Genomic DNA, 23,835 nt, shown 5'->3' on the forward strand with positions numbered 1-23,835 from the left:
GTTTTGACTGCTCTCCAGTTGCAGGCACACAACAGGACAAGGGTTATATTTTAGGCTCTTCTTGTCATGCGTCGTCCGTTCGAACGATCTGATGTGCTCCTCTATGAAATACTGTGAATGTGGACTAGTCCTCCATTCCAACCCGTCTGCCTTTTAGCCCCAGGAACCCTTTTTCCCCCCAGTGGTTTGATTCGCTTTGACAAGAAGACTCATTTCACGAGAACGTATTTTTAACTGTGAAAAAAATATATTCTGATACGTTGGGAAACAATGTATGAAATACCGAGTTCTTTCTGTTTCTTCACATAAACTTAACTCTGACCTTTGACAACGTCTTTGCATTTGTTAAATTATTATCATTTTCTGAAATAATGCCCATTGCTTATTTGCATTAAAAATAGAGTTTGCGAACATGTTTTTTGGGGGATTCATCTATAGTCGTTTATTCAGCACAGAATTTTAAACACTCACCAAGTAAGTGCCAGGCACTATGCAAAGCCCTGGGAATGCAGAGCTGGAGGCTGGACCTCTTGGTCAGGAAGCATACCGTCCAAGCCACACGTGTTGCTGTGGCACTTGGGGCAGGGCCTCCTGACCTGTTCTGAGCTGGGGGCCGGAGTGGGGGGAGAAGAGTTCCCTGAGGGCTCTTTCAGAGTCAAATAGGATTTGGCCAGATGAGCGGAGCTGAGAGGCAGGTCCACACCGGAAGGCAGCGGGTGGGAGCGGGGCGGGTGGAAGGCCTGGGAGCAGCAGGTTTGGAGCAGAGACTGCGAAGGGCAGAGTGAGGCTCTGGAATTAGCCACAGGCCGGTTTCCTGAAGAGCCTTGATATTTCAAAAGAGCTTGAAGCTCACCTAAAGGATCTTTAAAAGATATTAAAGAGCTGGAATGACAGAGGCCGACGGACATTCCTGAAAGTCCTTGGGAGCCAAGTAGAGAATGAATTAGTGCGATCTAGACCAGACGAGGCTAGAGCGCAGGACAGTGCCGAAGCAGCAGCCTGGTTCCTCAGGCCCTCCGCTGTTGGCTGTGAACTGCAACAAAATGAATCACTGTGTATTTGCTTCATTCTCGATACGTTTATTTAGATCCTGATGCTGCTTAGGACCTGGTTCCTGCTCTCAAGATATTCAGAGTCAAGCTGGGGAAAAAAGATAAAAACAATGTAGAGTAAATAGCAGTGGTCCCCAACCTTTTTGGCACCAGGGACCAGGTCCTATGAGACGCTAAGGTGTCACTGAGGCGGTGATGCTAGCGCTGGGGAGCGGCCGCAGGTACAGCTCAAGCTTCACTCACTAGCCCACTGCTCACCTCCTGCTGTGCAGCCCGGTTCCTAACAGGCCATGGACCAGTACTGGTCCACAGCCCAGGGGTTGGGGACCCCCAGTCTATAGTGTTTTGATAGTTCGCATAGTGCTTTCACATATAGTATCTCATTTGATTGTTAAAACTGTGATGTGTCACGTTACTGCAGCCAATATTTTCTTAATAAAAAGATTGTAGTCCATCAAATTTCCAGTTATAAAACAAGTCACGAGGATGTAAAGTACAGCATGGGGACTATAGTCAGGAATATCATAATAACTACATTCTGGAGCCCGGTTTGCAAGGAACGTTGCGGCAGCTTCAGCCGTGGGCTTTGGGCTCCTGGGCAGGAAATCGTGCCACCTGGCCACACGGCCCCACTGGTTTCGCAGCGTAGCAGTTAGGTCACTGTATAAGACGAGAACATATGCGATTCCATCAAACGTGGTTACTCACCAGATGGCTTTGATGGACAAGAACTTTGCGTGGCGAGTCTGGAGAAGAACCGATCACCGTCCCTGGAATGGTAACGTGCTTCTTGATGGAGCAGGGAGCCAATTCCAGAGAGCAGGAGCGAGTGGGGAAAATGTGCGGATGTGCATGGCAGGTTGTAAACACTTGTGCCCAAGGGGACAACGGGAAGGGAGTGACCAGTGGGAACTAAGGGTGGAGAACTCGAATGTCAAGATTAAACGCATCTGGGCTGTCCCGAAGAGAGCGGTCACTGCAGGGGCTAAGAAGTACATCACTAGGAAAAGAAGTCAGCAGCGGTGCATGGAATGAGTGGGCAGGCGAGACGCGTGTCGGGGGAGATGGCAGTAAAGCCAAGGTGTCCCCACCCGCCGCCGCTTCATCCCCGCCCGTTCCGCTCTGCATCCCTCTACCTGTCCCTCTTCCGTTCCACGTCCCTTCGGTATTTGAGATGGGAAAGGCATCTCCCCTCAGCCTGCCGATTCCTAAGAGTCTTCTGTCACTTTTTCATGATCTCCTGATACTCACTTCAGTGACACCTCTGTTGATCTTTAATAATCGTGACTCGGGCACATTGAAAATCTTCCGACCCTCGAAATGCTGGAGACTTGCAGAATGAGCCATTCACGTCTCTCCAGGTCCTGCGGACTCCGCCGTGGCCCCTCACGATTTCAGTGCTCGCTCTTCCCTTCCGCATCTCCTTCGATTAATCGGGCCTTGGCTTACTTACCCTCACGCCATGACTACCTTCCCACCTTCGTCAGCGTTTAGGATATCTGTGTCTTGAATGATTTTTCACCCTAGATGGGTTAGGTGGGCGTGTTCTGATATGCATGCCATTTTTTTTCTTCTTCCCTTATTTCTGATCTCTTGCACACCTCACGTAGGTGACGCCAATCCACAGCTTAACATGCCCTGCAGTGTTTTATGCTGTTCATTCTCCACTTCAGAAATCCCTGCCAAAGGCACGCGTCTTAGTCTGGGCCGTGCATTACCCTTTAGCACTCTACTAAACATCTCTTTAGGAAGTCTCTAGATGTATCTTTGAGATTTATTGTCATTTTTATTAAAATATACTCTTCAAAGACTATTCCTGATTTTTTTTTTTTTCGGAGTGGCAAAATGTGTTTATTCCTCATAAAAAGGGAAAATGTTTCAATAAGATGCATAGACTTGCAGGAGCCCGCTCTTTAAATAATGTAATACTGTGCAGCATTGCCATGAATCACTGTATGGACCGAGGGCCGCTTGCAGCATTTCCACAGTTAACTGTGGCCGCGTGTTAGTTACATTTTCTTTTGTCTCAGGTTCACCCTCAAGGCCTCTGGTCGGTGTGTTTAATATGGACGTTATCTAGCGAAAACGCCACATTTCATGATGTTGGAACAAAGTTTCACTGTAATTGCCTCTGAAAGACACAGCTCTGGGTTTACAACCCAGTATCTCACTAATTTATGGCAAGGTCAGAAAAGCAGCAGGCTTGTGAGTAAGAGAAGAGGAAGAAAAATCTGTCCTTCGTGCTCATAATGATTCGTGCGGCTGGGCAATTAGGCAAAATATACAAATTGTAGTTTGATGCTGTATTAATAGATGTAGCCATGGGATAGAAAGTCATAAGGAACATCATCTGCTCAGGACAAAACACAGTGCTACATGCAAGACTGTTAACATTTGGCTTTCAGTAATGGGCTGTATGTAACTCCCAGTGGAGTTATAGTGCTTCTTTTACTTTGTCACCGATGCCTTTGTCGGCTCATTGTTGAGAAAGCAAGTTACTGATGTTAAACAGAGTAAAGAAACTTTAGGAACTAACTTATAGAAACATCGACTGGGTGTTGTTCTTTTTTTTTTTAAGAGACTTCTCCACCCTCTCCCGCAGTGATACCCTCACAGCGATGTGCTGACTGGGGCCAGGCAGTGGAAAATACACTACGCCCTAAGCCTCTCTTGTTTATGTGTATGTTGAAGGCAAGGCAGCTTAATAGAATTTGAATATGACTAAATCCAGCCACTTAGCAGAACTGTCTGTATCCCTATATGCAATAGCCAGAGGTAAGCTGCTTGTTAGGCACTTTCCTTTATGATCTCAGCAAGTCCCACATTCTGGAAGTAAATGTTGTATTTACCGTAATCCACGAAAGGAAAAAATATAGAACAGAGCGAATATGAAACATTGCTGCCACTTCAGTCCTATAATTGGTCTATAAATGAGTCTCAGGCATCTGTGTGGCAGAGATACTTTTATGTGTCGTTGAAAGAGCTGGCTGTGCTTCAGATAGGTTTTCAGGGGCATCAGGATTCATAAGCAGCTCCGAAATGCGTTTTTGTGCTGACCAAGCAAATCATCACAGGTGATGTGTAGGACTTCCACGTTTGCAAACACACTGCCTGGTGAGTGATTACATTTAATATGAGAATCAGGTAACGTTGGGTGCACAGAGCCAATCAGTGGGGTGGAGATATCAAAGCGTAGAGTTGCCCTGGGAAATCTGTGTTCTCCAATCAGCTACTGAAGAAGGGTGGGGATGCTGAGGCAGGAAGGAGAGAGAGGAAGTGAGCCGTGGGTTGGTGCATGGTGGCTACAGAGAGAGGAGAGAACAGGGAACTCCCTTCAACGACAGAGAAAACAAGCAGGGTTTAGAAAATCCAGCCAGGCCTCTACAACGTAGAAGTTGCTGAATTTATTTTTCTTCCTTGAACATCATAGTCAATACTAGTTAAGTTTTATTTAGCAATGTAGGAGCTGGGGATCATGTTAGACCATGTGGCTTCAGTTTAAAAGTTGGCTCTTATATACTGCTGCTTACATTGTATGAGAAACAATTCTATTTCTTATTTATGCATGTTTTTCATTTCTCATTTATTCCTTAAAATCAGAGAACATTGTGAGAACCCCTATGCTCTTTTCAAGTGCCGTTAGACATTTAAAAGGTCTTACTAAATCCTCACAGCAGCACGTAGGTGGGCCTCATTGCCCAGATTTTGCCCAGGATTGTGTGGGAAAAAAAGCTATAGAGCTGGGATGTGAACCTGAGTCTGGCTAACATCAGACCCTCCATATTTTTCACCCATTACACTATCTAGAAATATTTTGTTTTGTAGGCATTCAGTAAATACTGAATTAATTAAGTAATGATACTTTATTCGTAGTATTTTGGATGCATCCATACAGTTTCCCAGAAGGACTCAAAGTGTAATTGATCAAGCTTTTTATAAGAGTGTCTTTTTTAACGTAAGGAATATGCCCGTCTCTCTACACATATTGTAAAACATAAAATAAAATAGAGATTTTATCTATTTAACATAGATGTTTTATCAATTTCACATTCGAATTGTATTTTTTTTCCCCCAGCTTTATTGACCTATAACGCGGTGTAAATTTAACGTGTATACTGTGACGGTTTGAAAAATCAAATCTTCACAATAAAAGAGAGAGGAAACATTTTTGTTTCCGTCTAAACCAGGAACTTTGTTCTGGCCTTTGCACTTCATTTTTAGCCCCCGTGTGACCTGCGTATCTACACTCATCCTTAGCTGGCTGAAGCAAACTACACACAAAGTGGATTGGTGATCCATTGGATCACCGAGCCACATGCCATCATTCCCTGATGGCCACGTGCTCATTGTGTTCCGTCTGTGAATTGTTGCTGTTCACATTCCTTCAGAATGGAATCTGGCCTACAATCTAAGAGGTCTTTTCAGGGCTCCTTCCTTCTGAAGCCAGAGGCACCTTGAATCTCTCCATGTCCTTCGATCACTCATCTTCCATTTATAACCCACAGCCACGTCTCTGAGTGTGTTTATCCACTGCTGTTATCTCCTGATCGCTCTTGGGCGAGAAAATAAGGCAGTTTAGCAGCCAGCCCCAGGCCATGGCACATGGAGACAGCACTAGATCAGAATGGATGCATTCACTTAAAAGGAAAGGATGCGCCAAAATGGTAAATGTGCTTCCCCAAATCGATATTCACATTGAATGGTGCCTTAATAAAGGTGATTCGAGGTTATTAGAATTTTAGATCAGAACCCAAACTAAGAGACAGATTACTATGTCTTCTGTGTTCATCTGATCCGTCTATCCATGCCGCCGGCAGTAGCGGTGCTGACGGGAATCTGGTGGCTGACTAGATCACAAAGGTCACATTTTAGTTGGTGTCTGAATGCTTAAAGAACGCTTCGTTTTGAAATTGTTAGCTTCAGAGGTGGAAGTATTTAAAAGCCAGTGCTACTTTCTTTTTTTTTTTTTAAAAAAAATTTAATATGATGAGCCTCAAGAGCTGCAGTAGTCATTAAAAAATAAAATGCTTGTGCAAAGCTTGTCCCCATAAGCCTTTTTGAGCATGGCCCCCGTGCATACAAACCGCGATGTCTTTTGTTAGGCAGAGTAAGCCTGTTAAAACGGCCGAGCTCAATGTTTCATGATCACATGGCAGTAGCTTCGAGGCAAGTGGATTTCTCCTGCACGGAGTGTAGACTGTAAGTTACAGAAACATACATAATCACTGTTTGCGAATTTTATTAGAAGGAAATTGCTCTGATTATAATGATCTCCGTGGCGTAGAGTGGAGATTTCAAATTACTCCGTCACTCGAAAATTCATTTTTATGAATGCCTGACCACGAGTGGGTAAAACTGCCAAGCAGAGCCATGCCGGGCTTCACGTGCGGCGAGATTTCCTTCCTCCCAGCAGGGCGGTGGTCACGGGGGCAGCAGAGAACCGGGTTCTCTCTCCCGTGGAGAGAGACATATCAGATGACGACTGGCCCGCCCGCGTCAGAGGTGGTGTACATATGTCACGTTAAAATACGTGCTACGTTCAAGGCCGACGAGAGCTTAGCATCGTCGGAGCTGCAGAGGAAAAGGGAAACAGGTTTTTGTTGATGCGAGTGAGTTAAGTAGCAGTGAACGTGGAAATTGTGCGGCAAGGACTTGGTTTACCGTAAGGGGCTCCCAGGCTCGTCCTCCCTGTGCTCATTAAGGTCCCTCGTCTTCAAACTTAATGGAGTAAAAGGCCTTCCAACCATACTGAAACTGATATTTTTAGCAACAAAGAGACTCCCATGCCGTGATGCATTGTGCTTCGTTCAGGTTTTGCCATAGTTGGTCCTTGGGCTCATTTACATGGTATAAAAGAGATGGAACTGCTTTGGCCGACTGGTTAAAACAGGCAAAGTGTAAATATTAGATGTGACTTTTGCCCAATATGCTTCTTTCTCCTATCTTTAACCAGCAGAAATATAGGGCTGTAAATAATTGAAGCCGAGACTCATCCAGCGGTAGAGACATATATAAATTTTAATAAAATTCAAGGACAGTTGATACTTTGGCCATCTGGCAAAGTGACACACTTTTTATATCTTGGGTCAAAATAACATTGTGTCCTTTCTGATTCTTGAGATGCTAGGCTTCCCGAAATGACCATCTTTATTTAGATTAAGGAGCCATTTAGAGTAGTTTTAATAATGTATGGTTTCATACATAAGTGGTTCCATAATTTATTTCACCATTATTCTCTGTCAGGGTTTTGACTGTTATTGTTAATTAAGGAGAGAAAGAGAGAGAGTAGTGTGTGTCTCCCTCCAGCCAGTCGAGCTGGTTGCCCTTGGTTTTATCGATTGTTGTCTAAAACAACAAACCAAAAAACAGCCCTAGTAGCCTGTCAATAACGGCCAGTTAGTGAATTAAAAATTGCCTCAGTAAATCTCATCATTCTGGGTTCACGGGTGAACCGCCTCTGAGGTGGAGCCCATTTATCACAGGTAACCCATTTACCAGAGGAATTTTCTGCTGATTTATGCCCACTCCCTCCCACCCACACCTAAATTATTAATGTACATATTAAGGAGATCCCCTGCCTTCATCCGCTGATGCAGTTTGATTTTCCCACACAGCCGAACCCACGGAACTTTAGGTTTTATGTCGTCTAGGTGAAAATTCTAGAACAAATCCTGGCTGTAAATAAAGTACGCAAGCCTGTAAGCCCCATGGCCAGAGGCGATGGGGCTTCCAGAAGCAGTGTCTGAACTAAACACCGAGGCTTTGCACACTTTCTGAGTGTGGCTTCAGGGCCCATCTGGTGTTCCCGTGATTTCTAGATCTTTCCGTGCCCCGTGCCCCGTGCCCCGTGCTTGTGCCCCCTGTGCTGTGCGGGCAGGCGGTCCGTAGCGATGAGAGAAAGCCGCTAATGCAAGCTGTGTGTGGAAGCCTCAGAAAGAAGGTGATCTCAAGGCACGTGTGCAGCCGCAGGTCCGCAGCTTGATCCTCCCCGATCCGAATATACCCCGTCCTGAGGTGTTCATTCCCTCAGGGGGGCTGCTCGCCAGCACCCCGATGCTTTTCTGCCGCGACGTGTACCCATGGCTCCGGGGACACACAAAACGCGCCACGGCCGTATTTCCCAGGGGCAACGTGGCTTCCAAGACGGATACCACGCGACCCTGAGAGGGGGCCCGGAACCATGGTCATAGCGATTGGGGCTGCTCTTTTTTTCGTATTTCCGTAGCTTCGTGTTCTCGAGGAGTTTTTGGATTTCGGTATCAGTAGTGCCCCGTGTCGTCATCGTCGTTTTCACTAACTTAGGACGTAAGTAAATCCTCCCAAGTCGTTGGCTTTCCCGCAAGCAGTCTTATAGGGAAAAGAAAAAGAAAAAAAAAAAAAAAGAACGAATGGATCATGATTTTCAAAACATGGCGCTGAAGGCAAGGTCACAGGTGTCACACGTCTCTGTAGTGTCTCCCCTTTTTTTTTTGGCATGGTCACTAACTTTGTGGCACCATCTCCAGTTCGGTGTGTCCATTTTCATATAAACACGGACCCCTGTCATCCCGACTTGGAGAGCAACTTACTGTCTATTCCACGTTGTTGCGGAAAGCCTTCTTTCGTAGTACTGCTGTAATGAGTCGGTGACATGAGAATGCCTCTTCGGTTTATTTGATTCGATCGCCCTTACAACATGGTCTATAAAAACAAACATACAAGCCTGAATCGAAAAGACGCTTGTAACACCTTTCGTAGCGGAGGGTGTTGGCATCATCATGGTGGTCACCTATCCCCAGCTTTCTCCTCAGCAAAGACTGGGCTGCCTGGACGCAGTCCAGTCTCTCAGCATTAAACAAGAAGAAAGCAGAAAACCTAGGTGGCGATTTGTTTTTGGCTTTCACTTTTGAGCTCACTATTACATCTGTGTCACACTTAAATGATAATCTGCTATTTATTTCCCACGCGTATCACCTCCTTCTCTTCAAGGAGTCTATTTAGCAAATATTGTCAATTCTGGAAAATTATGATGGCAATTTTGGTTGCCCCAGTTTAGAGCTGTCATTTTAAAGTTGAAGAACTGTCGTAATATACTTGGTGTTGTCTTTATTAAAGGTAATAGAAATTTTTTCAGTCATTTAAAAATATCAAGAATAATAATTGCAGGTGACTTTTCAGCTTCTACGTTTGACTCCCCAGCACCTTTCAAGAGAGATCTGAAACTGTGAAAAGTTTAAGAAGGAACAAAAGTAAGCGAGGAGTATTAATCAAAGAAAGTTTCTAAACAGTGAGGATATTTAACTGATTAAATGAAGACATGCTGTTCGTAATCTCTTTGCTTCCATGACCATAGATGTGTACTCACTGTTTTTAGCAACATGGTATCTGGCCTGTGTTTACAACTGAAAAGCGTTCCGCCTCAGGTCCCACAGTAGTCAAGTGGACGGATGGGATTTGAACTTCAGGACGTCTCCGGTACGTTCCCTGGGTCCAGATGACCACTCTACTGAAGAATCGCATCACGAGGGCCCTCGGTTTTGTGTGCTTTTGAATTTTCTGTCTCTTCCAGGGGCAGGATAACAAAAAATGAGGCCGGGGAGCATGAGAGTGCATGCTGGTATTTTAGGCTCTTGCTGATTGTTTCTTGGTTTGTTGTGTGGTGTTTTATGTTGCCTTGAGGTCAGGATATATTCCTTTGATTTGAGTGAGGCAGGTAGGATTTTGAACTCTGGAGCCCTGCATCAGCTTTACCATTCCTGCAGACAGTGCATGGGGGACACTGTCATTGGCCACGAGCCATGATGGGGACCAGCCTGGCCAGAGGAGAACCGAAAGGTCTTTGTGCCCGGGGAGCTGAGCCTTATGCTAACAGGCCTGGGGCTGTTTCTTCTAAGCAAACCCTCGCTTGGGTCCGTGGGTCCTCGCGACCTCATGGTGAATTCAGCCAGGGAGGAAAGAATGTAGGGGAGGCCTCAGGAAAAGCAGTACAGCCTTTCTCCTCAAAACCAGAGCATCTCTCTGAAGCCATACATCCCCCATCCCACCCCCGGCCTCCGGGTCTCAGCCCGCCATGCCGGCGACTGCAGAGCTGGAGAGGCCCCCATCCCCGTGAGCGGGAGACAGCCCCAGGACACTCCACAGCTGCCGTGGGGGGGCTGCAGGGAGCATTCCAGAGAGGAAAGGAAGCGCTCCGTGGGGGAGTAAGGACGAACGAGTGTTAGCTTCTTCAGAGTCCGCCCTGAAGTTCCCAGCCTAGCACATGGCCCGGTTATATCCTAGCCCTTGGGTTTGACCCCACTGATATTGAAGCGTGGAGTGGGGGGAGGAGACAAGTGCGCTGTGGACGGAACATTTGTGGCGTCTACCCCCCCGCAAGTTCACATGTTGAAACCTAACACCCAAGGGGATGGTGTTAACTGGACAGTGGTGAGATCATGAGGGTAGAGCCTTCACGAATGGGATGAGTGAGGCACCCCAGAGGGACCCCCACCCCTTCTCCCATGTGAAGTCTCAGCAAGAAGGTGGTTCTAGGAACCAGGAAGCAGTTTCTCACCAGACACCGAGTCTGACGGTGCCTTGATCTTGGACTTCCTGCTTCTAGAACTGTGAGAAATGTTTGTTGTGTGTAAGGCACCCAACCTATGGTGTTTTTGTCACCGTAATCCACAGACAGGTGGGTAGAGGAGGGCTGAGCAGCTAGCTGTTTGCAGTGCAGAGCTGGGGCACAGAGTTGTGTTGCCACAGAAAAACCTGATCATGTAGCCACTTCAAAAGGAACCAGACTTTGGGGGAAAAAATTGTGATACTTTGTTCAAGACCTTGGACATTTGGTTAGACAAGCCACTGAACAATGAGTAATATAAGGGCAGTGACAGTGTCTCACCTGGCACTCAGTAAACAGTTTAATAAACGGAGGAGGAAAATATGGCGGAATGAATGAAATAATAGACACTGTCAAGGTCAAACATCAGCAGTGAAGGAGAATAATTATGGGCAGGTCTTCCCTTTGTCTCTCTAGAGAGACTTCCTTTTGTCTCTCTAGAGAGATTTGCGGAATTATCACCCTTCGAACATTTCAGAATCCTTAAGGATGGTCATGAAGGAAACGTAAACGTTTTTTTCCGTTCCTGAGTCATCTTTTTCAAAGAAAACGTGTTTTCCCGTCACTTTCCTTGTATGGAATCACTACAGGTCACATACCCGCAGTCCCCGCCCGGGCGTTCCGAATGTGGCCCGAACACGGCAAACTCACACAAGCCCACGGTTGCCACATCGCTGGACCTGGCAGGCATTTCCCGGCAACATTTCAGCAGCACGTGTTTGGCTGTACACAAGTCAAGGGTGGATTCTAAGTTCTGGATTCTGGCAACCCAGTTACGGTTACCCAGCATCGTGGGGCGTGCAGCAATCCAGTGACCGTGAGGTTGCCTGTAGCACTTATTTCTCAGAAGCTCACAGTCCACCATGGTCAGATTTAATGAGTCGAGCTTGTAACTTCCAGAAACAAAAGAGATTACTTTACCCACATGATAAGAAAAAATTCTGTTTATTACTGCCTGAAGTAAGGCATTCTGGATGTCCGTTGAAGCATCATTGAGAGCCATGACTGGTACCTAATTTTCCCAAGAAACCAGCGATTACTTTTATTTTTCTTGTTTAGGTTGACCTGCCAAATTTAAGCCATCTTAGAGGGATTCCTCCCCTCACTTAAATATAGATAGATGGATATTTAATTTTTAATATTCTCTTTCAGGTTTTTCGACAAGTTATACATATGCTAATAGAAATAAGCTTATTATTTGAAGCACAGAGCTGCTTGTCACCGAAGCTTCATTAACACCGTTATCACTGCCTGACATTTATCTTATAATTTTCTAGAGCTGACTGTTGTGTCTCCATGGAAACCCAAATTGCAATTGAAACAAGTAGGATAATAAAGGCATCCACCGAGATTGACAGCATGCAAAGCCCGGTTACATTTGTTTATAGTTCCTTCAGAAGCTACAACTAGAGATATAGAATTTGCACTTAGGGTGTTGAGAATTAACTCTCTTGTCACATGTGGAACCTGACTCTCTATATGGCATAACATCATTGGTGCTGACGTTAGTAATTAGGTCGCTCATTTTTACTGGAATCATCTCAAGGCATTATGAATATTGGATGTAAAATTAACCGTGATTCTATTTGGATCCAAAAGAAAATTCCCCCTGGATGATTTTGACACCGTGAAATGTTGGTCAGGCCTTAAAATTGGCAGTCCGTGATGCCTCATGAGTTTTTCTGGGCAGGGGGAGCAACCACACACTTGTACTACTTTTTTCCCCTTGATATGGAGGAACCTGTTCTCTTCTAAGTTCATGACTTCACATCGGTTTGGTTGGTGCCTCAAAGCGAAGAGTCATGAAACTGGAGTGGGTCCAGAGTGAATTAATCTGAAATTAATTTGATTCTGAAAGACTCCATCTGGCTGTGTTTGGGAAAGGCAGTTAGACAGATCTATAAACAAATCTGTATTCATTGTGCCAGATGTAGTGTCAAAAAATGAAGAAATGGCTTTAAAAAAAAAATCAGCTATGGGGAATTTTGATATAATGATATTCAGCCTCTTAGAATAACAGCCATTATAATTTAACACATAATCCTCTTTTTATTCTTATTTGTTTGGGGAGGTGGATTAGATCTAAAGGAGTGTTTTTTTAAGAAACAAGCAAGTTAAATGTCAAAGCCTATTTTAATTGGTGATTTAAGATGCTAAAAGAAATTTATGACATGCTGAGAAAGAGAGAGGGGCCTATAGATTTTCAAATCAAAATGTGAGGTTTGGGATTGATTTCATCTTAAGATTTGATTTAGTGATTTAAAAACCAAAGAGGAGTGTCATTTGGTTACCTTTTGATACGTGGCTTTGTAGCATGACAGATAGTACGCTTGTGTCGCAAAAAACCAAACACAATGAGCTGACATACATAGAATTCTGGAAGTCTTCTTTGAGTAAATAGACAAACTTGGCAGGCTTTCTTTCCATTACTTTTGCAAATTTCTTTAAGCAAACTATCCGAGAGGCAAATGTTTTGGATTGCTATCTAGGAATTTAGTGCAATCACTGTAGAACATCTCAGTGCCTTTTCTTCTGCCGGGACAGAAAAGTTCTAGAAAATTCATGATTAGCCCCATGAATGGCATCACGGTCATCTAACACGGCCCTTTCATTTCCAATTTTTAAACCTCAAATATCTTTTGTAGTGTCTCGGAGAGAGAAAGAATTAAAGTTTCCTTCTGAATCAGTAAACAAGCATAATTTACGTCAGAAAAACAAGCTCCCAAAAGAGAACAACTCATTTCTTCCCAGGTCCCCACCCGCCTCCCTCCATTCTCCCAGAGGAACAGCAGGCACAATACTAGCGAGAGACAAAAACCACAGAGCCGAGTGCGTAGCAAAAATTAACCCTTTCAAAGCTGAAGAGTCTTGGCAAAATCAGTCGCTGCATTTGATGACAACAAGTTAGATGCTCCACGAATCCTGCATTTTGATGCTCAGGAGAGTGTGAGAACGAGGAAGTAGGATCTGAGCCACCTGGAGCCCCTCGGGCACGAGTCAGGCTTGTTAGTTAAGTTTGCGGGAGAGATGAAAGCTTATCCTTTAAGGTGCCAATTCTCTTTACTGTCTCGTTTTGAAGGAATTCTTCTTAACAATAAATTATATATGTCCTTGCCTTCTTAAACGGAATGCATTGAGCACAATGTGACCCTTTGGATGAGACAGGATTGTCGTTATGCAAATTAATTATTCTGCTGCGCTCCTGTCCTTGGGAACCTGTGGAGAATAGAGGGTGGCTCAGCTGGGAGCGGGATTTCCACTGCTGGGCCTGGCCGGACCCACACGTCGTCGGCTGTCACCCCTTGGGCCACCTATTGCAAACCATCCCCTTGCTGCTTCCAATCTCCTCTGGGATTGAAATGCAGATGACAAAGACTAAAAAACCAACATAACTTAAGAAATCTTTGAGGAGGGATTGGGAAGGTTCCCCAAAGGGTTTAAAGAGCACATAACATAACATCAGGGCAGGAACTTTGTGGCACACATTTTGACTGCTTTGAGGTCTTTTATTTCTTAGCTCTGTTGCTGGTGTTTCGCAGTCATGTGAGTTTGAAGGTATTATCGGAAAAAAAAAGAGACACGTCTGAGCCTAATAAGTTAGGTTAGTGTACGGAATCACATACCTTTCTTCACGAATGGATTCTGTTTTGTGACCGAAACGGCTGTCATAAATATGACGTAATTAGTCCCTGTTCACTGTCAACTTCTGATTTTTCCAGATCACTGGAAGGAGGCAGCAGACCTCATACCGCTGGCTGCATCCCTCAGCCTGGTGTTCAGTTTAACTTGTATTCCTTGATGACACATCGTGTACGGCTGAGAAAGGTTGGTTAGAAGCAGGATGAGGAGAGGCCAGCCTGATATTAAATTCTGCCACTGATAAATGAAAAATGAATATGAATGGACAGACGATCAATATTTAACGGAAAGGTAGATAGAGTCCCGAACGCCGGGCAGACACGAAGGTCAGCGAAGTCTTTGTCCTTTAGCTCAAAGTAGGAGGGAGCTCACTAAATGGTTTCGCAGTGGTTTTATCATCATGATAGGCAGTGTCTAGGCGGGGGACAAGTAGGCCCACTGGGCGCGACTCAGTAAGTCATCGGTAATGGGTGTATTGACCCTCAGATTTAATAGAACGAGACTAGATGGGATAGCATGCCTCTTTATAAGGCAGTGACGAATTACGTAATGTGTGGCTTAATTTTTACAACTTTTAAGACTTCTCGCTGTATTAAATCTATCTATTCAGAAAATGTGTGTCGGAGACAAACTGAGACTTGAGTTCAAAGCTCCGTGCTCACCTTCCAGATGAGATCTCAGCATACATCCCTTACCTTCATCATTTAGAGTTGCAATCCTGCCCAACACTCCCTGTCTCTCTTCCCTGCTACGTTTTTCTCCACTGAAATGATCTCTTTCTAATCTCTTAGATTTACTTATTTTGTTCATTTTATGCCCACCTCTAGACTGTAAGCTTCCTACAGGAAGTTTTACCATCTTTTAATTATTGCTGTATCCCCAGCACCTTGAATAATGCCTTGGACTATGGGGTCGCTTTATAAATACTTAACGAATTAATGATAAGACATTCCTGTCAGCAAGAATTCCAGTCTCCCCATGTAGCTGATTGAGAGCTCAGTTAAATACTGTTTCTGTGGGTCTGCTGGTGAGAGAAAGGGAGAGCCCCAGAAGACTGTCCCCCAGCTTCTGCTCTCAGACTTGGGACAGGGCTGGGGGACAGTTTAAGCCAGTCAGGAAAAAAAAAAAAGGGGGGTGGAATTGAACATGAAAACTGACCTGGCAGAAAAGACAGGAAAAGGTTATTTTTAAATGTGCTGAGTTGGAGGTGGGCTTCTGCTGTCTGTAGCTCCAGGAGATCAGATCGGAGGGTTGATGGACAAGACGAGGGACGTGCCCTCCACAGGAGCAGTAGTGAGTGACAGCAACATTGGAGAGTGGGTCACCCCCAGAGAAATTAGTCCAGAGTGGCATGCAGAGATGGACAGGGCCTTGTGGGCAGCAGCGGGCTCCCAGTGTACGGCATTGCAAATGTAGGTGGGGACTGGGCAGTGGCCCCTAGTGCGAGGACCAGCCATGCCCGTGATGGCCGTCCTGCCTAGGGCCTGTGTGGCGCGCTCTTCGATGTGGCGCAGGTCTCCTGTCTCAGGTGCGTGCTCTGAGGGACAGAGGACCTGCTTGTCCTCAAGTCTCTGCACCTGGTCAGTCTCCTTGCCAACTCGGTGACTCCGCACAGCTTATCATCCTTTGCCTCTGATTTTTTTCAGATTGCGTTTAAAAATTTGACCACAGGGATGGAGTGTGGTTTAGAATGCCAAAAGCCAGTCCCCATGGCCAAATTAGTCACTTGTTGCTGGCTTACCACAGGCCCTATATGTTGCTCTGTTCTGGGCCTTATCGGTTCGTATTTTGGTTTTATGTTGTGCATCTGTGTGTCTCTTCTCTTGCCTGTGAGTGGCTTAAAGGCATAAATTACATATTTTTCAACTCTCCGGCAAACCTAGCACGAGGCCTGACATAAAACTAGGCTTAATAACTATAGTATGAAGTTAAGAAGAGGACTCCGTGTGAGAATAAACCGTAGGTGGGTTCGAAATCCACTTTCCCCACCAGTATTTCTTCGATGAGTGGAGAGTGTTGTGAATCCACCCTCACTGCCTTCTCTTACGTAAGCAAGTCCTGGCAAAATGTCTTAGCCAGTGGCGCAAGCAGAAGTTACTTGCTTGGGGGAGCACAGTTGCTCCCAGGCCCGGTGTCTGTGCCGTTTGTCACTATCAGCATACACCCCTTACCTTCATCGCTTACCGCTGGACATCTCAGCTAAAAATCAGTGTTCAGTTTGGGAAGTTCAGGCCCGTACTGAGGTTTTCCCCACATCTGTCTTTATTTCCTAATGACTTACCTTTCAAGTTAATTGATGAGCCAAACCAGCAGCATTTTCCCCATCATCCCAAGGGCCGCTGACAAGTACTGGCCGAAGCCAACAGGCGACTTCTGCAGCCTTAGCCGTGGGCGCCTGGAAGGGGTGTCCCCCAGAGCCAGGCCGCCCCTGCCCTCCCTTCTTTCTCCATCTGTAAAGTGGGGGGCAGTCACGGGGGGAGATTAATTAAAGTGAGCCCTCAAGCACTTTGAAAATGTGAAGCCGATACCAATTTCTGTGTCGTTATTATTTCCCCGTCGCCATTTCTGAGAGTTCATCTCAGAAACCTCTGCCTGTGCGAACGCCCTCTGCTCTGAAGTCCTCTGAACTGTTTCTGACAAATCACGGAAGGAAATGTGCCCCCTGGACAGGGGCTGTCCAGGGCCGGCGCCTCACGGCCTTCTCAGCGGGCGTCAGTGTGTGTGCAGACCCCAGGTACCCCCGGCTGCCTCCACATTTACTTCTCGGGGTGACGGGGGGTCCCAGCTTTCTGCTTTTTACCAGCGGTCAAGTCGAGATTAAGCAATAAGGTTTTCCTTTTGCTGGGTGAGTCCAAAGACCTGTGTTCTGCAGCCTTTTCTACAGGAATAGTCTCCTGCCAGGCAGGATTGCATTTCACCCTGACAAACATACGAGTCGTCCCCAACTCACCATGGCTCGACTTGTCATGTTTTAACTTCGTGATGATATCAAGGCGATACACATAGTAAATGACGTGAGACATCCAGCACTTTATTAGGAAGTAGGCTTTGCGTTCGATGATTTTGCCCAACCGTAGCTAACATGAATGTCTCGAGCACATTTTAGGCGGGCCAGGCAGGGCCATGATGTTCAGTAGGCCAGGTGCATTCAGCGCATGTTCAGCTTACGACATTGTCACCTTCCGATGGGTTTATCAGAATGTGACCCCACTGTAAGTCAAGGGCCATATGCATAGCTTTTAGACATCCAACCAGATACAGTTCGACATTAACTAGCAAGCCACCAGAATGCCCACCACAAATGTTCTCTCTTAGACACGTAGGAATGGAATTGATGCCCTGTATATTTTTAGTTTTTTTTTTTCAAATTTTGGCAAAAGGGTGAAAATATTATATGGTAAGGAATAGGAAACTTGAACCTTTTCTTCAAAGGAGCACAAATCAATTTATTTACAGTTTGAGCATTTGGAGAAAGCCCTGCCTCCTCCAGCTACTTGGGGTATTATTTGGTCCAGTTACTCTTCTCTGAGTTCATAGCCAATTACAGGTGTCTCCCCTCAGAGGGGGGGCCCCATTCTCTCTTGCCACAGCCACGACTCACAAAACGTTGGCCGCACTGGATAAACGGCGACAGTACCTTCTAGGTCCATACAGGGATGTCATTGGTTTGATCACCTTATTGGCGAGAGGTTTACCTACATCGTCCAGTACCCCGAGATCTTGCTAGATAGAGCTCTCTTCACGGTGACCCCCGAAGTGGTGCATTTTCAAAGGGAGATGCAAGTCCCAGAGCATGAGGTCGGGTGACAGCCGATTCCCTTTCCTAAACCGAGAGGCCGCGGTGAGCGTAGAGGGTAGACTGGCGGCTTCTGAGCAGGGCCTCGTCCCCGACTCTGGTAGGGTCTCCAGGTGCGGTGTGGGGGAGAGCCGATGCGGCACCCCCAGGGCCACACCGCCGGTCCAGCGAGGAGAGGATTCTCTCATTAAGTAATAGGCAGCAGCCACGGGGGCAGCGCGGAAGATGGTTCACCGCACGGGGTCCCATACCCGCCCTGCTGCCTGCCGGGGGGCACCAGGCCTGTAGCCAGGTTCTTTCTCCTTATGCCTCGTTCAGCTCAGTCTGGGACGACTTCCTGTGATCACCAAACAAAGCCCGTTTCTCCGTGTACTACTGTTTAAGTACAAATGATATTAAAAAACGATTCCCCGGCCCTTTGAAAGAGTGGCCTGTCAGCCGACTGAAATGATGGGACCGCAGTTGGGATATTAGGAAGAATTAGTACAAATTGAGAGAGATGATGCTCTGGTAGCAGCCCCACGCCCCCAGCCACTCCGCGGCTCCATCCGAGCCTGCAGGCTTCTCTCGACAGTGTAGGTGACACCTGGTCGGCTCCCTGGCCTGGGCCTTAGTCACCCATGAGCCCCAGGGACTAACTTAGACACAGGGAACCCACCCCAAGGTTTCAGGCAGCTGGTCATATTATCTAAATTATCTTTTCCATTTATCATCATCAGGGCCAAACCATAATCGTAGAATTATAGAAATTGAGAGCTAGATGGGAACTATTTTTCTCTTAGTTTTCTACGAGGAAACTGAGGCACGGTTATATGAATTGCCCAGGATCCCCCAGTTAAGTTAATACTGAGCCACGACAAGAACCCACCACCCCGGCTACCTGCGTTCACATGCCTCAAGCCTCCGTGTCATTTCCCTGATGCCTCATTCCCATTTTCCCAAAACAACCTCCTGATGAATTAATGTTTTGGTGAATTTCAACTCTAATTAGTTTTTTAACGGTATTTTTGCATTTAGAGCTACTTAAATTTAAGATAACGTTAAATAAAATTAAAATTTGGTTTCTCAGTTGGACTAGACACATTTCACGGCTTCAGCAGCCACACGTAACCAGTGGCCACCATACTGGAATGTGGAGATTGTAGAACATTTTCATCACTGCACAAGGTTCCGCAGCACTGATCAAATTCAGCAGCAGATCCAGAGTCTCCCTCGGAACCAAAAACGCTAACATAAAAAGTATGGGAATAATAAGATTATTGAAAACTACCAGGGAGATGAGCTGTCTTTATACAAAATTTTTTCAAAGACAAAGCATCTTTGCATGTTGGTTTTGGATTGGGATAGCTTCTACAGGTAGCATTTTTCTGTCTTTTTTTTTTTTTTCCAGCATTAATACAATAATTTATAGCCACTTGGCATTTCTTATACCCATTTTATAAGTTACTTGTTCTTCTGTGCCAATGAAGGGGATAGTACAGAAAGTCATCATCCAAGGAACAAAAGAAAGAATAAAAATATCAATTCTTTTGCATCCATTCTCCAAACAAAAACGTGCAGTTCACTGGGCTTTATGGAAGCTTGTTGTCCTGGAATTAATAATGATAATAATGCATTTAAATCAATTATTGTAATTTTAATGTTTTAGTGCTTAGAAGAAACTCTGAAGATCTTGCGTATCTTCTGTCGATCTACTTACTTCTCTTTACAGCAAAATAGAGTAGGGAAGTAGGTCAGTGCCTGTGCCGAAAGCAGAAAGTAAGCACTTTCGGTTTTTTTCCAAACATCATTATATTTCCATCTTGGCTCTGAGGCCGATGCCACCGATGCCCGCTGGCTTAGTGCTCTCTAACTTGTGGTCTGGTTCCATATGGCATCTGTCTTGGAGGAGCCTTATAGTTGGCTCCTTGCCAAGAGCGAAAGCAGACTTGGCACTCGCAGACTTATAGTTTGTAGGACAAGTGCCAGCAGAGATGTATGTGCTTATGTCGAAGGCCTGTAAGTGGCCGCTGAGTCCATAGGAAACATCACCCGGTTCATAGAATATTAAGTGACGACAGTGGACCTTTACCTCTTAAAGTGTCCAGATTCTGCAGGCACCTCTTCTTTGGGGTGTGACATAGGAAAAGATCACTTTGCCTCCATGGCTCAATTGCTTCATTTCCAAAATGGAGATAATGATTTCAGCTACTGGAGCTGTTGTGATATTGAGTGTCAAGCACCTGGCCAAGTTCTCTGGAAAAGGAGTAGGTCCTCAATAAATAATAGTTGAATTTGAATCTGATTCTTGCACTGTGGTGGGCGCCGAGGATGGCTGGGGAGTAAATAGAAGATCTTACAACGTCTTGAGGTATTACTGAGATTTGAGGTATTTGTTCCCATAATTACTTCTCTGAAGAGTACATTGTTTTTCCTGGCCTCTGGCAAGAACCCCCAAAGGTTTAACTGTTGGACACGCCATTTCTGGCTTCCTTAGAAGTGTCAGCTCTGACAGCCCCATGAGACAAAAGAAGTCAGACTAGAAATGAGCTTCCACCAGGAGGAAAGTTGGGAGTCCAGCGGGAGGATGCATTAGAAGTTAACCAGGCTGTGGCAGTGACATAAAGATCAGGGGTGTGGGGTTCGGCCAGATGGGTCGGGTCGGCCCACCTGTCCCTCACAGCGTGCGGGAAGATGTGCTGTCCTTGTTGTTGATTTGTATAACAACTAGACCTCCTTGGATTTCCTTAAGGAAGTGACTATCATGCCCTTAGCACTTGGTGCGAATCTTTGGGACAGTTGTTTGCACAATGGCAAGTAGTGAGGGCGAGGGTACCGATGTGGATGAGAGGCTCGCATTGAAGGGACCCTGTGGGGGTTGAGAGGAAGGAAGGGAATCTGTGGACATGGAGACGCCTAAGTGATTATTGAGAAAACGTGGGCCGGAAAGTAGTCTTAACGGACTCTGAAGTTCAGCGTTTTGCCCGCTCCTTCCCACAGTTAGAAAAGAGGACAGATGTGTGTGTTTCTTGCAATGCTGCCTTTTATTCAGCAGTGGGATTCCAGCGGCCCAGTAGGTCTTGCTCCTGGCCTTGTTTTCTCACAGATTTGCCATGAGCTGTTCACTCTCAGCCCAGGGCAGACTCGATGCAGCATTTGGCCACACGATGAGTTGGAAATATTTTGTGCTTTGGAGCCCATCGGGCCTGAGTTTGAATTCTACTTGTATAATTTATAAGCTGGTAATTTTAGGAAAGGAACTTACTTCTTAGATGTTTGCATCTGGAAAATAATACTTTCTCAAAACGTTGTTATAAGGATTAGAAATAATGTATGTAAAGCACCTTGCGCAGTATCTGGCTTATAAGTGCTCCTTTAAAAAAATTGTTCCTATTTAGGATATGAGTTGTGTTTGAGTCTATACGATGAGGAAATTTGGATTGAGAGGTAGACTTGTGGTAGTCGCTCATTTCAGGCGCATCACAAGTTCAAAGAAGAGGTTAAACACAGAAGCAGCTGTCCCTTGTTAGACACTTACTCTGGGCCCATATATTGTACCGAGCACGTGACTGTGAAATGGAGCCCGCCATTCCCATTTCACAGAGGAAGGGCCCGAGGCCCAGAGCGGCACAGTCAGGAAGCCGCCTCAGGGGACAGTAGGACTCCAGGCATCTCTGAAGGATGGCTGGTGTGAGAGGGATTGTAACTCTGAGCTCAGCACCACAAAGACCAAAAGTCAAAAGTACAGGACGTAAGCCCTCTTCTCAGTCTCCCCTCCTCTACGTGCCTCGGTGAGTGTGCATTTTTTGAGAAAGTAAAAAATGGCCTCTCGTTTGGAGAGACATGAAGGAATGCTCGCTCTGGGTTCTAAGTTTAGACATTAGGACTGCTATACTTCAACCCAGCTCCTCCATTATATTAACTGCTCTATACAGACAAGATGCAACAGCTCCGTGTTTTGAACTTCCGTTCTCTGTTAGCTGAGTGAGACCTGTGGCAATGCCTTCCTCTTTCCATTCTAGCTGATTGTCAACAGCGGTAACCACAAGTCCTTCCTGCCCCAGAAATAAGTCTTGCCACACACTCAGCTCTCAAAGAGCTGTGAACACTGCATTCTGTCCTGCGGGGGGCTCTTGTCACCTCCACCCCACCCACGTTAGCTCCATCAGGTTAAAGTGTTTATTGAATTCTCGAAGGGCGATTTGAAAACAAGTATGCATAAGGACAGGGTAAACTATAGAGATGGGATATAAGCAAGCATTTCATTACACCTAAAATATCGAAAGAAGATTTTTATGTTCAATATTTTCTTTAGCAGCCTTTTTTTTTTTTTTTTTTTTTAATAACGATAAGGTTGATTAGGGAAAGCTCTGAAAGTGCTTCAAGTTAGACAGTCTGATTGTTTATCTCAAGGGGAAAAAAATTAAGTGGTAAAATGCGGGGATGAGAAGAAGTAGAAATTGAAGCCAGGACCTGGTGAAGCATATTTGCCATCGTTTTGCTGTGGATTAAATTGAATTCACAGTTTCTCTTCTCCATAGATTTTTGTTTGCTTGCTTGGTTGGTTTTTAGCCCTAAATATCTTCCCCCCGCCCTCCCCCCCCCAAGAGCTTAGGACTAGCCTAGGTCCACAGCAGATTTAAGGTGTTTCAGTGTTTTTTGTTTGTTTTAACCAAATAAGAACCCTCCTGAAGATCTTTGAATACTTTCTTTTTATTACCCACGTCTACAGTGAACTGACTCCTGCCACTCTGTCTGAAGTTTTAGTTTACGTGGGCCCTTTTGACCTTTCTGCCTCTTGGACTGGAGGATGGTCATGGGCATGGCTCTGGAGATATTTTGTCTGCTGATTTACACTTATCGAGGTGCATTTTACTTTCACAGGCTGTGAGAAGCTAAACCAAGAGCACAGTACTGAAAATGAATGCTGCTCAAGGCATTCAGCCCTGTCACTTGACAGAGTGGGTGGGTCTAAGGTGCATTCAGAGGAGGGCACAACGAACAGGGTGTATGTTCTTGCTTTATTATTTACTGAAGCTCTGATGAGAGGATCCAAGTTAAAAAAAAAAAAACAGAAACAAAAACAAAAACAAACAAACAAACAAAAAACACCATCATCATCATATTACATGATGATGACTAGAATTGCAGGCTCTAGACAAGCATTCTCTTTTCCAAACGGGGGCTTTGGAAATCTTAGGGAAGAGTGATACGTGAAAGCTTATGTTCTTGCTTTTGGTATCAGCCTCAAATATTTACTGAAGCTAGGAGGAGAAAGGGCCGACTTTTCTCTTTTCTCTCCCAAACGTGTGATTGTTTAGAACTCAAGTGCAACATCTGGAAGTCAGACATACAGAGAGCAATTTATGGAGTGTGAAAGATTTGAAATATTCAATGTCCTTTAGCGGGAACTCAACTTTGTGGGGCTGCATTTTTTTTTTTCCCCCAGCACAAAGCAGGCAATTCTGAGATCGCCTTTGCCTCTCTGAATTAAACCCTTTGTGCCCGGGTCCCATAAACAATGCGCTTTTTAAATGGGAAACCCCCTCCCCGCCCAGGCCCTCTCCTCCAGGGTCGGCAGCCAATCGGCTGCACCCAGCCGCATTGCTGGAGCCTTTTCCTTTCTGAGCAGCAACAACGTACTAATTTGATGCACACATGGATGCCTCGCGCGCACTCTGCAAATTCATCATCAGCATCTCGCATTAGTCATCTGACGGACTGCCAAATGTTTCATTTTCTTTTCATGTGACTTTATTATTACCACCTCTCTCCTCTCTTCCAAAAAA

General features: G+C 45.5%; 1 protein-coding gene across 3 annotated transcripts in view; it reads left to right on the forward strand.

The window, feature by feature from the left end:
- The window catches only part of LOC112475630 (CUGBP Elav-like family member 2), a 404,363-nt gene that overhangs the window by 304,080 nt on the left and 76,448 nt on the right, over window positions 1-23,835 (forward strand). The gene's annotated exons all lie outside the window — the stretch shown is intronic.

This window comes from Pteropus alecto, unplaced genomic scaffold, assembly GCF_000325575.1.
Source record: "Pteropus alecto unplaced genomic scaffold, ASM32557v1 scaffold11, whole genome shotgun sequence".
Taxonomy (NCBI): domain Eukaryota; kingdom Metazoa; phylum Chordata; class Mammalia; order Chiroptera; family Pteropodidae; genus Pteropus; species Pteropus alecto.